Genomic DNA, 12,990 nt, shown 5'->3' with positions numbered 1-12,990 from the left:
TAAGATATTTTCCCTACTTTATAGCTGAGGAGACTGAGACTTAGAAAGTTTATGACCTGCCAAAAGTCATTGTATTCATTCTCAGAAAAGCTGCCATTCCATATTAAACAACATTTGGAAACTTTGCTTTAGAATTTAGAATTTTATAGACCTTATTCCTCTATAAATTAGGCAAAACATATACAGTTTGGACATCAAAGGTGTTTAAGGCTTGATGTGGCATCCTTGCCCCAGTAAAATAAAGGGGAAATATGGTTGTTTAGTAGTCAGCCACCTTTCTGTTACATTTAATAACCTTAAGTGTATTTATTAGCAATTTTAAAGGTACTTAAATGTTTTCTTTTTCCTTTTGAATATTTTTCTTGAAATCACAGAAAATAATGTCTCTTTAGTAAAGGGAAATTGTAGCTTTGGGTTTATTACAATTTACTTTCACTATAGTGAATTTAGTTCTCTATAAGCTCTAAGCTCTATTTTCCCAGGATAGCAGGAAAAACTAATAACTATTGTCATCTTTCTGAAAACCAGGAGTTTTGTTAATTTCCACTAATTTCTTTCTCTTTTTATTTTCTCCACTTCAAAAAAAATACATTTTTAAAGTGAACTATTTTTATTGATTTCTTACATAAGGGTCATAAAAATGGCAACATTATAGAACCAGTGAAAATCCTTGCCGAGATAATCGTGTTAACAGTTTTATGTATAGTCTTTCAAATATTTTTGTGCTTATGTATATAAATAGATATTATATACTTTGTTCTTTTTATACAAATGGAATAATATTATACATAACTGGTTCTATGAACTCCTTTATATTTATATAACAGCATATAATAGGTACTTTTGTATGACCATTTATAATAATAGTTAACTATTATGTACTACTTACTATATACCAGGCACTGTTTTAAGTACTTATCTATTAACTCCTTTAATCCTTATAACAACTTCACTTCACAGATAAGGAAGTTAAGACGCAGAGCCTAAGTGACTTGCCCAAGATGATATGTCTAGTAAGTGGTAAAGTTGGCATTTGAACACAGACAGGATGGTGCCAGACTTTTTATTTTAATTTTTTATTGTTATGTTAATCACCATACTTTACATCATTAGTTTTTGATGTAGTGTTCCATGATTCATTGTTTGTGCATAACACCCAGTGTTCCACGCAGAATGTGCCCTCTTTAATACCCATCACCAGGCTAACCTATCCTCCACCCCCCTCCCCTCTAGAACCCTCAGTTTGTTTTTCAGAGTCCATCATCTCTCATGGTTCATCTCCCCCTCTGACTTACTCCCCTTAATTCTTCCCCTCCTGCTATCTACTTCTTTTTCTTTTTTCTTAACATATATTGCATTGTTTCAGAAGTACAGATCTGTGATTCAACAGTCTTGCACAATTTACAGTGCTCACCGTAGCACATACCCTCCCCAATGCCTATCACCCAGCCACCCCATCCCTCCCACCCCCCACCACTCCAGCAGCCCTCAGTTTGTTTCCTGAGATTAAGAATTCCTGATATCAGTGAGGTCATATGATACATGTCTTTCTCTGATTGACTTATTTCACTCAGCATAACACCCCCCAGTTCCATCCACGTCGTTGAAAATGGCAAGATCTCATTCCTTTTGATGGCTGCATAATATTTCATTGTGTATATATACCACACTTTCTTATCCATTCATCTGTCGACGGACATCTTGGCTCCTTCCAGTTTGGCTATTGTGGACATTGCTACTATAAACATTGGGGTGCACGTACCCCTTTGGATCCCTACATTTGTATCTTTGGAGTAAATACCCAGTAGTGCAATTGCTGGGTTGTATGGTAGCTCTATTTTCAACTGTTTGAGGAACCTCCATACTGTTTTCCAGAGTGGTTGCACCAGCTTGCATTCGCACCAACAGTGTAGGAGGGTTCCCCTTTCTCCGCATCCCCGCCAACATCTGTCATTTCCTGACTTGTTAATTTTAGCCATTCTGACTGGTATGAGGTGGTATCTCACTGAGGTTTTGATTTGGATTTCCCTGATGCCAGGGGATGTTGAGCACTTTTTCATGTGTCTGTTGGCCATTTGGATGTCTTCTTTGGAAAAATGTCTGTTCATGTCTTCTGCCCATTTCTTGATTGGATCATTTATTCTTTGGGTGTTGAGTTTGATAAGTTCTTTATAGATTTTGGATACTAGCCCTTTATCTGATATGTCATTTGCAAAAATCTTCTCCCATTCTGTCGGTTGTCTTTTGGTTTTGTGGACTGTTTCTTTTGCTGTGCAAAAGCTTTTTATCTTGATGAAATCCCAATAGTTCATTATTGCCCTTGCTTCCCTTGCCTTTGGCGAAGTTTCTGGAAAAAAGTTGCTGTGGCTGAGGTCGAAGAGGTTGCTACCTGTGTTCTCCATTAGGATTTTGATGGACTCCTGTCTCACGTTTAGGTCTTTCAACCATCTGGAGTCTATTTTTGTGTATGGTGTAAGGCAATGGTCCAGTTTCATTCTTCTGCATGTGGCTGTCCAGTTTTCCCAACACCATTTGTTGAAGATACTGTCTTTTTTCCACTGGACACTCTTTCCTGCCCTGTCAAAGATGAGTTAACCATAGAGTTGAGGGTCCATTTCTGGGCTCTCTATTCTGTTCCATTGATCTATGTGTCTGTTTTAGTGCCAGTACCATACTGTCTTGATGATGACAGTTTTGTAATAGAGCTGGAAGTCCGGAATTGTGATGCCACCAGCTTTGCTTTTCTTTTTCAATATTCCTCTCGCTATTCGGGGTCTCTTCTGGTTCCATACAAATTTTAGGATTAGTTGTTCAATTTCTTTGTAAAAAGTGGATGATATTTTCATGGGGATTGCATTGAATGTGTAGATTGCTATAGGTAGCATTGACATCTTCACAATGTTTGTTCTTCCAATCCATGAGCATGGAAACCTTTTCCATTTCTTTGTGTCTTCTTCAATTTATTTCATGAGTATTTTATAGTTTTCTGAGTACAGATCCTTTGCCTCTTTGGTTAAATTTATTCCTAGGTATCTTATGGTTTTGGGTGCAATTGTAAATGGGATCGACTCCTTGATTTGTCTCTCTTCTGTCTTGTTGTTGGTGTATAGGGATGCCACTGATTTCTGTGCATTGATTTTATATCCTGCTACTTTACTGAATTCCTGTGTGAGTTCTAGCAGTTTTGGGGTGGAGTCTTTTGGGTTTTGCACATACAGTATCATATCATCTGCAAAGAGTGAGAGTTTGACTTCTTCTTTGGCGATTTGGATGCCTTTGATTTCTTTTTGTTGTCTGATTGCTGTGGCTAGGACTTCTAATACTATGTTGAATAGCAGTGGTGATAGTGGACATCCCTGCCACATTCCTGACCTTAGGGGAAAAGCTCTCAGCTTTTCTGCATTGAGAATGACATTCGCTGTAGGTTTTTCATAGATGGCTTTTATGATATTGAGGTATGTACCCTCTATCCCTATACTCTGAAGAGTTTTGATCAAGAAAGGATGCTGTACTTTGTCAAATGCTTTTTCTGCATCTATTGAGAGGATCATATGATTCTTGTTCGTTCTTTTGTTAATGTATTGTATCACGTTGATTGATTTGCGGATGTTGAACCAAACTTGCAGCCCAGGGATAAATCCCATTTGGTCGTGGTGAATAATCCTTTTAATGTACTGTTGGATCCTGTTGGCTAGGATTTTGGTGAGAATTTTTGCATCCATGTTCATCAAGGATATTGGTCTGTAATTCTCCTTTTTGATGGGGTCTTTGTCTGGTTTTGGGATCAAGGTAATGGTGGCCTCACAAAATGAGTTTGGAAGTTTTCCTTCCATTTCTATTTTTTGGAACAGTTTCAGGAGAATAGGTATTAATTCTTCTTTAAATGTCTGATAGAATTCCCCTGGGAAGCCATCTGGCCCTGGGCTTTTGTTTCTTGGGAGATTTTTGATGACTGCTTCAATTTCCTTAGTGGTTATAGGTCTGTTCAGGTTTTCTATTTCTTCCTGGTTCATTTTGGTAGTTGATACATCTCTAGGAATGCATCCATTTCTTCCAGGTTATCTAATTTGCTGGCATAGAGTTGCTCATAATATGTTCTTATAATTGTTTCTATTTCTTTGGTGTTGGTTCTGATCTCTCCTCTTTCACTCATGATTTTGTTGATTTGGGTCATTTCTCTTTTCTTTTTGATAAGTCTGGCCAGGGGTTTATCAATCTTGTTAATTCTTTCAAAGAACCAGCTCCTAGTATTGTTGATCTGTTCTACTGTTCTTTTGGTTTCTATTTCATTGATTTCTGCTCTGATCTTTATTATTTCTCTTCTCCTGCTGGGTTTAGGCTTTATTTGCTGTTTTTTCTCTAGCTCCTTTAGGTGTAGGGTTAGGTTGTGTATTTGAGACCTTTCTTGTTTCTTGAGAAAGGCTTGTATTGCTATATACTTTCCTCTCAGGACTGCCTTTGCTGTATCCCAAAGATTTTGAACTGTTGTGTTTTCATTTTCATTGGTTTCCATGAATTTTTTAATTCTTCTTTAATTTCCTGGTTGACCCATTCATTCTTTAGTAGGATGCTCTTTAGCCTCCATGTATTTGAGTTCTTTCCGACTTTCCTCTTGTGATTGAGTTCTAGTTTCAAAGCACTGTGGTCTGAAAATATGTAGGGAATAATCCCAATCTTTTGGTAGTGGTTGAGACCTGATTTGTGACCTAAGATGTGATCAATTCTGGAGAATGTTCCATGGGCACTAGAGAAGAATGTGTATTCTGTTGCTTTGGGATGGAATGTTCTGAATATGTCTGTGAAGTCCATTTGGTCTAGTGTGTCATTTAAAGCCTTTATTTCCTTGTTGATCTTTTGCTTAGATGATCTGTCCATTTCAGTCAGAGGGGTGTTAAAGTCCCTCACTATTATTGTATTGTTTTCAATGTGTTTCTTTGCTTTTGTTATGAGTTGCCTTATATAATTGGCTGCTCCCATGTTAGGGGCATAGATATTTACAATTGTTAGATCTTCTTGTTGGATAGACCCTTTAAGTAGGATATAGTGTCCTTCTTCATCTCTTATTACAGTCTTTGTTTTAAAATCTAATTTGTCTGACAGGCGCCTGGGTGGCTCAGTCGTTAAGCGTCTGCCTTCGGCTCAGGTCATGATCCCAGGGTCCTGGGATCGAGTCCCACATCAGGTTCCCTGCTCAGTGGGAAGCCTGCTTCTCCTTCTCCCACTCCCCCTGCTTGTGTTCCTGCTCTCGCTGTGCCTCTCTCTGTCAGATAAATAAATAAAATCTTTAAAAAAAGTCTAATTTGTCTGATATAAGGATTGCCACTCCAGCTTTCTTTTGGTGTCCATTAGCATGGTAAATGGTTTTCCACCCCCTCACTTTCAATCTGGGGGTGTCTTTGGGTCTAAAATGAGTCTCTTGCAGACAGCATATCAATGGGTCTTGTTTTTTAATCCTATCTGATAGCCTGTGTCTTTTGATTGGGGCATTGAGCCCATTTACATTCAGGGTAACTATTGAAAGATATGAATTTAGTGCCATTGTATTGCCTGTAAGGTGACTGTTACTGTATATTGTCTCTGTTCCTTTCTGATCTATGCTGCTTTTAGGCTCTCTCTTTGCTTAGAGGACCCCTTTCAATATTTCTTGGAGGGCTGGTTTCATGTTTGCAAATTCCTTTAGTTTTTGTTTGTCCTGGAAGCTTTTTATCTCTCCTTCTATTTTCAATGACAGCCTAGCTGGATATAGTATTCTTGGCTGCATATTTTTCTCATTTAGTGCTCTGAAGATATCATGCCAGTCCTTTCTGGCCTGCCAGGTCTCTGTGGATAGGTCTGTTGCCAATCTAATATTTCTACCATTGTAGGTAACATATCTCTTCTCCCGAGCTGCTCTCAGGATTTTCTCTTTGTCTCTGAGACTCATAAGTTTTACTATTAGAATTCGGGGTGTTGACCTATTTTTATTCATTTTGAGAGGGATTCTCTGTGCCTCCTGGATTTTGATGCCTGTTTCCTTCCTCACATTAGGGAAGTTCTCTGCTATTATTTGCTCCAATATACCTTCTGGCCCTCTCTCTCTTTCTTCTTCTTCTGGGATCCCAATTATTCTGATGTTGTTTTGTCTTATCGTATCGCTTATCTCTCGAATTCTGCCCTCGTGATCCTGTAGTTGTTTCTCTCTCTTTTTCTCAGCCTCTTTATTTTCCATCATTTGGTCTTCTATATCACTGATTCTCTCTTCTGCCTCATTTATCCTAGCAGTTAGTGCCTCCATTTTTTATTGCACCTCATCAATAGCCTTTTTGATTTCGACTTGGTTAGATTTTAGTTCTTTATTTCTCCAGAATTGGTTTCTCTAATAACTTCCACGCTTTTCTCAAGCCCAGCTAGTATCTTTAAAGTCATGATTCTGAACCCTATGTCCAACATCGAACTAATGTCCGTATTGAGTAGGTCCCTGGCTGATGGTACTACCTCTTGTTCTTTTTCCTGAGGTGATTTTTTTTCGTCTTGTCATTTTGCCCAGAGGAGAATAGATGAATGAAAGAACAAAATGCTAACAGGTTAACAACGTCCCCAGGAAATATATTCTGTATAAATCAGAAAAGACCTGAAACCAGGGGAAAAGAAAGGGAAAGAAAGAGAGAGGAAAAAAAGAAAAAGATAAAAACAAAAATAGAACAATACAAAAAAAAAAAACAGAATATGATCAAATATGATCAGGCTAGTGCACAGATCAGTGCCACACACTAGATTTTGGGCGTATTTTGGTCTGTTAGAAAAAAGTGCCTCCTAAAATTTTAAAGGAAGAAAGACTTATATATGTACAAAATAAGGGTGGATACAATGAAGGGATGGAAGATGACTGTAAAGATGAAAATTATAAAAGATTTTATAAAAGGAATTGATAAGAAGTTGTTTGAAAAAAGAAAGAAGATTTAAAAAAAAGAGAGAGAGAAAAAAGGGAGAGAATGTGATCAGGCAGGAGACTAGAACAAAGCCATACACTAGTGACTTAGGGTATATTTTGATCTGTTAGAAGAAACTGTATCTCAAAATTTTAAAGAGAGAACAACTTATATATATATGCCAAAAACAAGGGTAACTACTATGAAGGGATAAAATATGACTCTAAAAATGAAAAATAAAAAATGTTTTTTTAAAAAGGGATTGATAAGATGTTGGTTGAAAAAGGGAAAAAATTTTTTTAAAAAAGTTAAAAAAATTAACTTTGAAAAACTAACGAATCATGGTAAAAAAAGCCATGAATTCTATGTGCAATATTCCCCTAGCACTGGAGTTCTCCCGTTCTCCTTGATGGGTAAACTTGGTCTTGGCTTGCTGGCTGTTCCTGCTGATCTTCTGGGGGAGGGGCCTGTTGCCGTGGTTCCCAAATGTCTTTGCCAGAGGTGGAATTGCCCCACCCTTGTCGGTCCAGGCTAAGCAAGCTGCTCGGGTTTGCTCTCGGGAGCTTTTTTCCCTGCAAGCTCTCGGTACAGCTTTGGAGGACCAGGGTGAAAATGGTGGCCTCCCAATCTCCACCCAGAGGAGCTGAGAACTCAGGGCCCCGCTCCTCAGTGCGCCCCCAGAGAAGAGCAGTCACTCCCATCTCCCCGGTCTCCGGCCACACTCCGTGCTCACCCGGCCTGTGACCCGAGCGTTTCTATCTCTGGCACCCGACTCCGTGTGGAGTCTCCAAACCCAGCAGATCCCTGTGGTGCGCTCCCACACCGCTCCTCCCAGGGGAGGAAGGGGAGTCTCCCCAGATCTGCCGCTTGTTGGGTCCCTGCTGGAAGAGAAGTGGCCTGACTGTCACCGATCACAGTTTATGGCAACCCCGAGCTGAGATCCCACGCCTTGGCTCCGTCTCTGCAGCCGGCTTCCCCACTCCAATACCTGGGAGCTCTGCTGCACTCAGGCACTCCAGTTTTTCTGTGACCCTGTGGGTCCTGAGACCACACTGTCCTGCAAGGGTTCCACCCCCCCCCCCCACTTAGCCACTAGAGGGACGTCCCTCAGCAGAGCCGACTTCTAAAAGTTCCAATTTTGTGCTCCGCGGCTCTATCACTTGCCAGAAGCGGCGACTGAGGCCCCCTTCCCCGCCGTCTATCCTCCTGAATATCGCCTCAAATTCACTTCTCCACACATCCTACCTTCCAGTAAGTGGTCGCTTCTCTGTTCAGAGAGTTGTTGCTACTCTCCTCTTCGATCTGTTGAGTTCGTAGGTGTTCAGAATGGTTTGATCCCTATTCAGCTGAATTCCTGAGACCAGCCGAAATCCAGGTCTCCTACTCCTCCGCCATCTTGCTCCCGGCGGTGCGAGACATTTTATCTCTACTCTCTCTGCTTCTCAAAAAGGAGACCTACCTTTCCATTTTTATGGCTAGTTTATGAATAGTGGTCATGAAATAAGAGCTGTACAATTATATTTCAAAAACATAAAGACACAGATTAATCCTTCTTTTGGAAGAAAAGAAATGTCATTAAAGTAGTAACAATGTATATCTCTGCATATATAAATTTCACTGATTTTTCTCCATTTTTCTTTACAATTTTCCTTATGACTTGAATGTCAATGAATATGTATTTTTTAATCAGAAAAGTCATTTTCACTTTGAATAAAATAACTAGAACATATTAAGTCAAATTAGTACTGCTTTATTTTATTTTATTATTTTAGTTTTAAAAAATTATAGCCACTACTAATAGTAAACATCAAAGACATATTCAGGAGACAATCTACTGATTAATAATAATAGCTAACATATATTGAGTTCTTATGTACTTAGATTATACTAGACAAGAGCTTTATATATATTTTCTCATTTAATCCTCATAGTTCTCTACTATTATGTCCATTTCATGGTTGAGCAACCTGAGGTTTAAATTGGATAAGAGACAGCTTGTGAGTAGCAGTGATTTGAACCAAAGCTAAGCTCACAGTCCATGTCTTTTGTCTCTGTGTTTGGCGCCTTTAGGCTTTGGTATAACTGTAACATCTGTTCCTGAGTATAGTTTATACATCTCATGTTCATGGAAAGCCCTCAATAAAATCATTAGAAGTCTAATGACACTGAAGTCATGTTCAAGAACTCTAATAAATGTTCTGACTTAAAGAAAATGGTTCCATATATTACACACAGATAATTGAGAAACTGTTTCAAATAAAACCTTATTGTTCTTCTCAGTACTTAAGATTGAATAACCTAGGCATAGATTGCATATTTGCCATTATGTGTTGTGAGTAAGCCAAAACCTTCTGGATCCCAAATGCTGCCTAAAATTTGTACTCAGTTGTGCTTCAGGTTAGATCATTTCAGTCCTAGACATTGTCTAGAAGGCTTATACTTGAAACCGTTATTCCTCATTAACCCTTTAAGTAAATTCATTTCTCGTAAATGCCTAAACCCATAATCTGGCTGCGCCCAACATAACTACATTTTGTTAAAGGGAAAGCATATCAGGATAATCCTTGAGCAATGGTTTAAGGATTAGGAAAGTACAAAGGATGTGGAAAGATAGTAGCAAGAGGGTGACAGGGGAAGTTTCCAGGGACAAATCTGGCTTGTTAAAGAGTTTCAGCAGAGATGAGTTCTATAATGTAAATCATAAATGAGGGATGTTTTTGCATAATCTTGGCCAAATATAAAACAAACATCAGTAGGTAAGAATGGCCTTTTGTTGGATTCAGTAGTAAATACAATTTCTACATAATTATATAAAATTATTGCTTGTAAAAATTCTAGCTCCTCTATAAACTTTATGTTAGCCCTCTTGCTAGGCTTTACCATTCATTTCTAAAACTGATTTACATATTTAAAAGAAGATAGGATTGAGAGAAGAGGAGTTTTCGACTTCTAAGTATGGTTAAAAACAGTGTGTATTTTCAAAGACAGGATGAAAAGTACATGTCTATATTATATAATGCCTTAAATGTATATTTGATAACTCTGTGCCAGTTTTAAAGGGTTTTTTTAAAATTTTATTTTATTATGTTATGTTAGTCACCATACAATACATCATTAATTTTTGATGTAGTGATCCAGATTCATTGTTTTCGTATAACACCCAGTGCTCCATGCAGTACGTGCCCTCCTTAATAACCATCACCGGGCTAACCCATCCCCCCACCCTCCTCCCCTCTAGAACCCTCAGTTTGTTTCTCAGAGTCCATAGTCTCTCATGGTTCATCTCTCCCTCCGATTTCCCCCCCTTCATCTTTCCCTTCCTTCTCCCAATGTCCTCCGTGCTATTCCTTATGTTCTACAAATAAGTGAAACCAGATGATAATTGACTTTCTCTGCTTGACTTATTTCACTTAGCTTAATTTCCTCCAGTCCCATCCATGTTGATGTAAAAGTTGGGTATTCATCCTTTCTGATGGCTGAGTAATATTCCATTGTATATATGGACCACATCTTTATGCATTCGTCTGTTGAAGGGCATCTCGGCTCTCCACAGTTTGGCTATTGCGGACTTGCTGCTATGAACACTGGGGTGCATATGGCCCTTCTTTTCACTACATCTGTGTCTTTGGGGTAAATACCCAGGAGTGCAATTGCTGGGTCATAGGGTAGCTCTATTTTTAATTTTCTGAGGAACCTCCACACTGTTTTCCAGAGTGGCTGTACCAACTTGCATTCACACCAACAATGTAAGAGGGTTCCCATTTCTCCACAACCTCTCCAACATTTCTTGTTTCTTGCCCTGTCAATTTTTCAATTCTAACTGGTGTAAGGTGATATCTCAATGTGGTTTTAATTTGAATTTCCCTGATGGTTAATGATGATGAATATTTTTTCTTGTGTCTGTTAGCCATTTGTATGTCTTCTTAAGAGAAGTGTCTGTTTCATGGAATGTTCCCTCTATCCCTATACTCTGAAGAGTTTTAATCAGGAAATGATGCTGTATTTTGTCAAATGCTTTTTCTGCATCAATTGAGAGGACCATGATTCTTCTCTCTCCTCTTATTAATGTGTTCTATCACACTGATTGATTTGCAAATGTCGAACCACCCTTGCATCCCAGGGATCAATGCCACTTGGTTGTGGGGGATGATCCTTTTAATGTATTGTTGGATCCTATTAGCTAGGATTTTGTTGAGAATTTTGGAATCCATATTCATCAGGGATATCGGTCTGAAATTCTCCTTTTTGATGGGGTCTTTGCCTGGTTTGGGGATTAAGGCAATGCTGACCTCATACAATGAGTCTGGAAGCTTTCCTTCTGTTTCTATTTTTTGAAACAGCTTCAGGAGAATAGGTATAATTTCTTCTTTGAATGTTTGGTAGAATTCCCCAGGGAATCCATCAGGCCTTGGATTCTCGTTTTTTGGGAGGTTTTTGGTCACTGCTTCAAACTCGTTACTGGTTATTGGCCTATTCAGGTAGTCAGTTTCTTCTTGTTTCAGTCTTGGCAGCTTATAGGTTTCCAGGAAGGCATCCATTTCTTCCAGATTGCTCAGTTTATTGGCATATAGTTGCTGATAATAATTTCTAATAATTGTTTCTATTTCCTTGGTGTTAGTTGTGATATCTCCCCTTTCATTCATAATTTATTAATTTGGGTCCTTTCTCTTTTCTTTTGGATAAGTCTGGCCAGTGGTTTATTGATCTTATTCTTTCAAAGAACCAGCTTCTAGTTTCATTGATCTGATCTACTGTGTTTCTGGTTTCTACTTCATTGATCTCTGCTTTAATCGTAATTATTTCTCTTCTAATGCATGGCTTAGGCATCCTTTGTTGTTTATTCTCCAGTTCTTTAAGGTGTAGAGTTAGTTGGTGAATTCGGGATTTTTCTATTTTTTTGAGTGAGGCTTGGATGGCTATGTATTTCCCCCTTAGGACCAACTTTGCAGTATCCCATAGGTTTTAGACTGATGTGTTTTCGTTCTCATTGGTTTCCATGAATTGTTTAAGTTCTTCTTTGATTTCCTGGTTGAGCCAAACATTCTTCAGCAGAGTGGTCTTTAGCTTCCAAGTGTTTGAATTTCTTCCAAATTTTTTCTTGTGATTGAGTTCCAGTTTTAGAACATTATGGTCTGAGAATATGTAGGGAACAATCTCAAACTTTTGGTGTCAGTTGAGACCTGATTTGTGACGCAGTATGTGGTCTATTCTGGAGAAAGTTCCATGTGTGCTCGAGAAGAATGAGTATTCTGTTGTTTTAGGGTGGAATGTGTTGTATATATCTATGAGGTCCATCTGGTCCAGTGTGTCACTCAAAGCTCTTGTTTCTTTGTTGATTTTCTGTTTAGATGATCTGTCTATTGCTGAGAGTAGAGTATTGAGGTCTCCTACAATTAATGTATTGTTATCAATATGACTCTTTATTTTAGTTAACAGTTGGCTTATGTAGATGGCTGCTCCCATGTTGGGGATGTAGATATTTACAACTGTTAGATCTTCTTGTTGGATAGACCCTTTAAGATGATATAGTGTCCTCATGCAGAAGAATGAAACTGGACCATTTCCTTACACCACACACAAAAATAGACTCCAAATGGTTGAAAGACCTAAACGTGAAACAGGAGTCCATCAAAATCCTAATGGAGAACACAGGTTGCAACCTCTTCGACCTCAGCCACAGCAACTTCTTCCTAGAAACATCCCCAAAGGCAAGGGAAGCAAGGGCAAAAATGAACTATTGGGATTTCATCAAGATAAAAAGCTTTTGCACAACAAAAGAAAGTCCACAAAACCAAAAGACAACTGACAGAATGGGAGAAAATATTTGCAAATGACATATCAGATAAAGGGCTAGTATCCAAAATCTATAAAGAACTGATCAAACTCAACACCAAAAGAACAAATAATCCAATCAAGAAATGGGCAGAAGACATGAACAGACATTTTTCCAAAGAAGACATCCAAATGGCCAACAGACACATGAAAAAGTGCTCAACATCCCCTGGCATCAGGGAAATCCAAATCAAAACCTCAGTGAGATACCACCTCACACCAGTCAGAATGGCTAAAATTAACAAGTCAG

This window comes from Eumetopias jubatus, unplaced genomic scaffold (genome assembly GCF_037043125.1).
Source record: "Eumetopias jubatus isolate StellerSeaLion01/CBP00866 unplaced genomic scaffold, mEumJub1_p1.0 scaffold_4, whole genome shotgun sequence".
In the NCBI taxonomy this organism is placed as follows: Eukaryota; Metazoa; Chordata; class Mammalia; order Carnivora; family Otariidae; genus Eumetopias; species Eumetopias jubatus.
Note: the sequence above shows the minus strand (reverse complement) of the source record.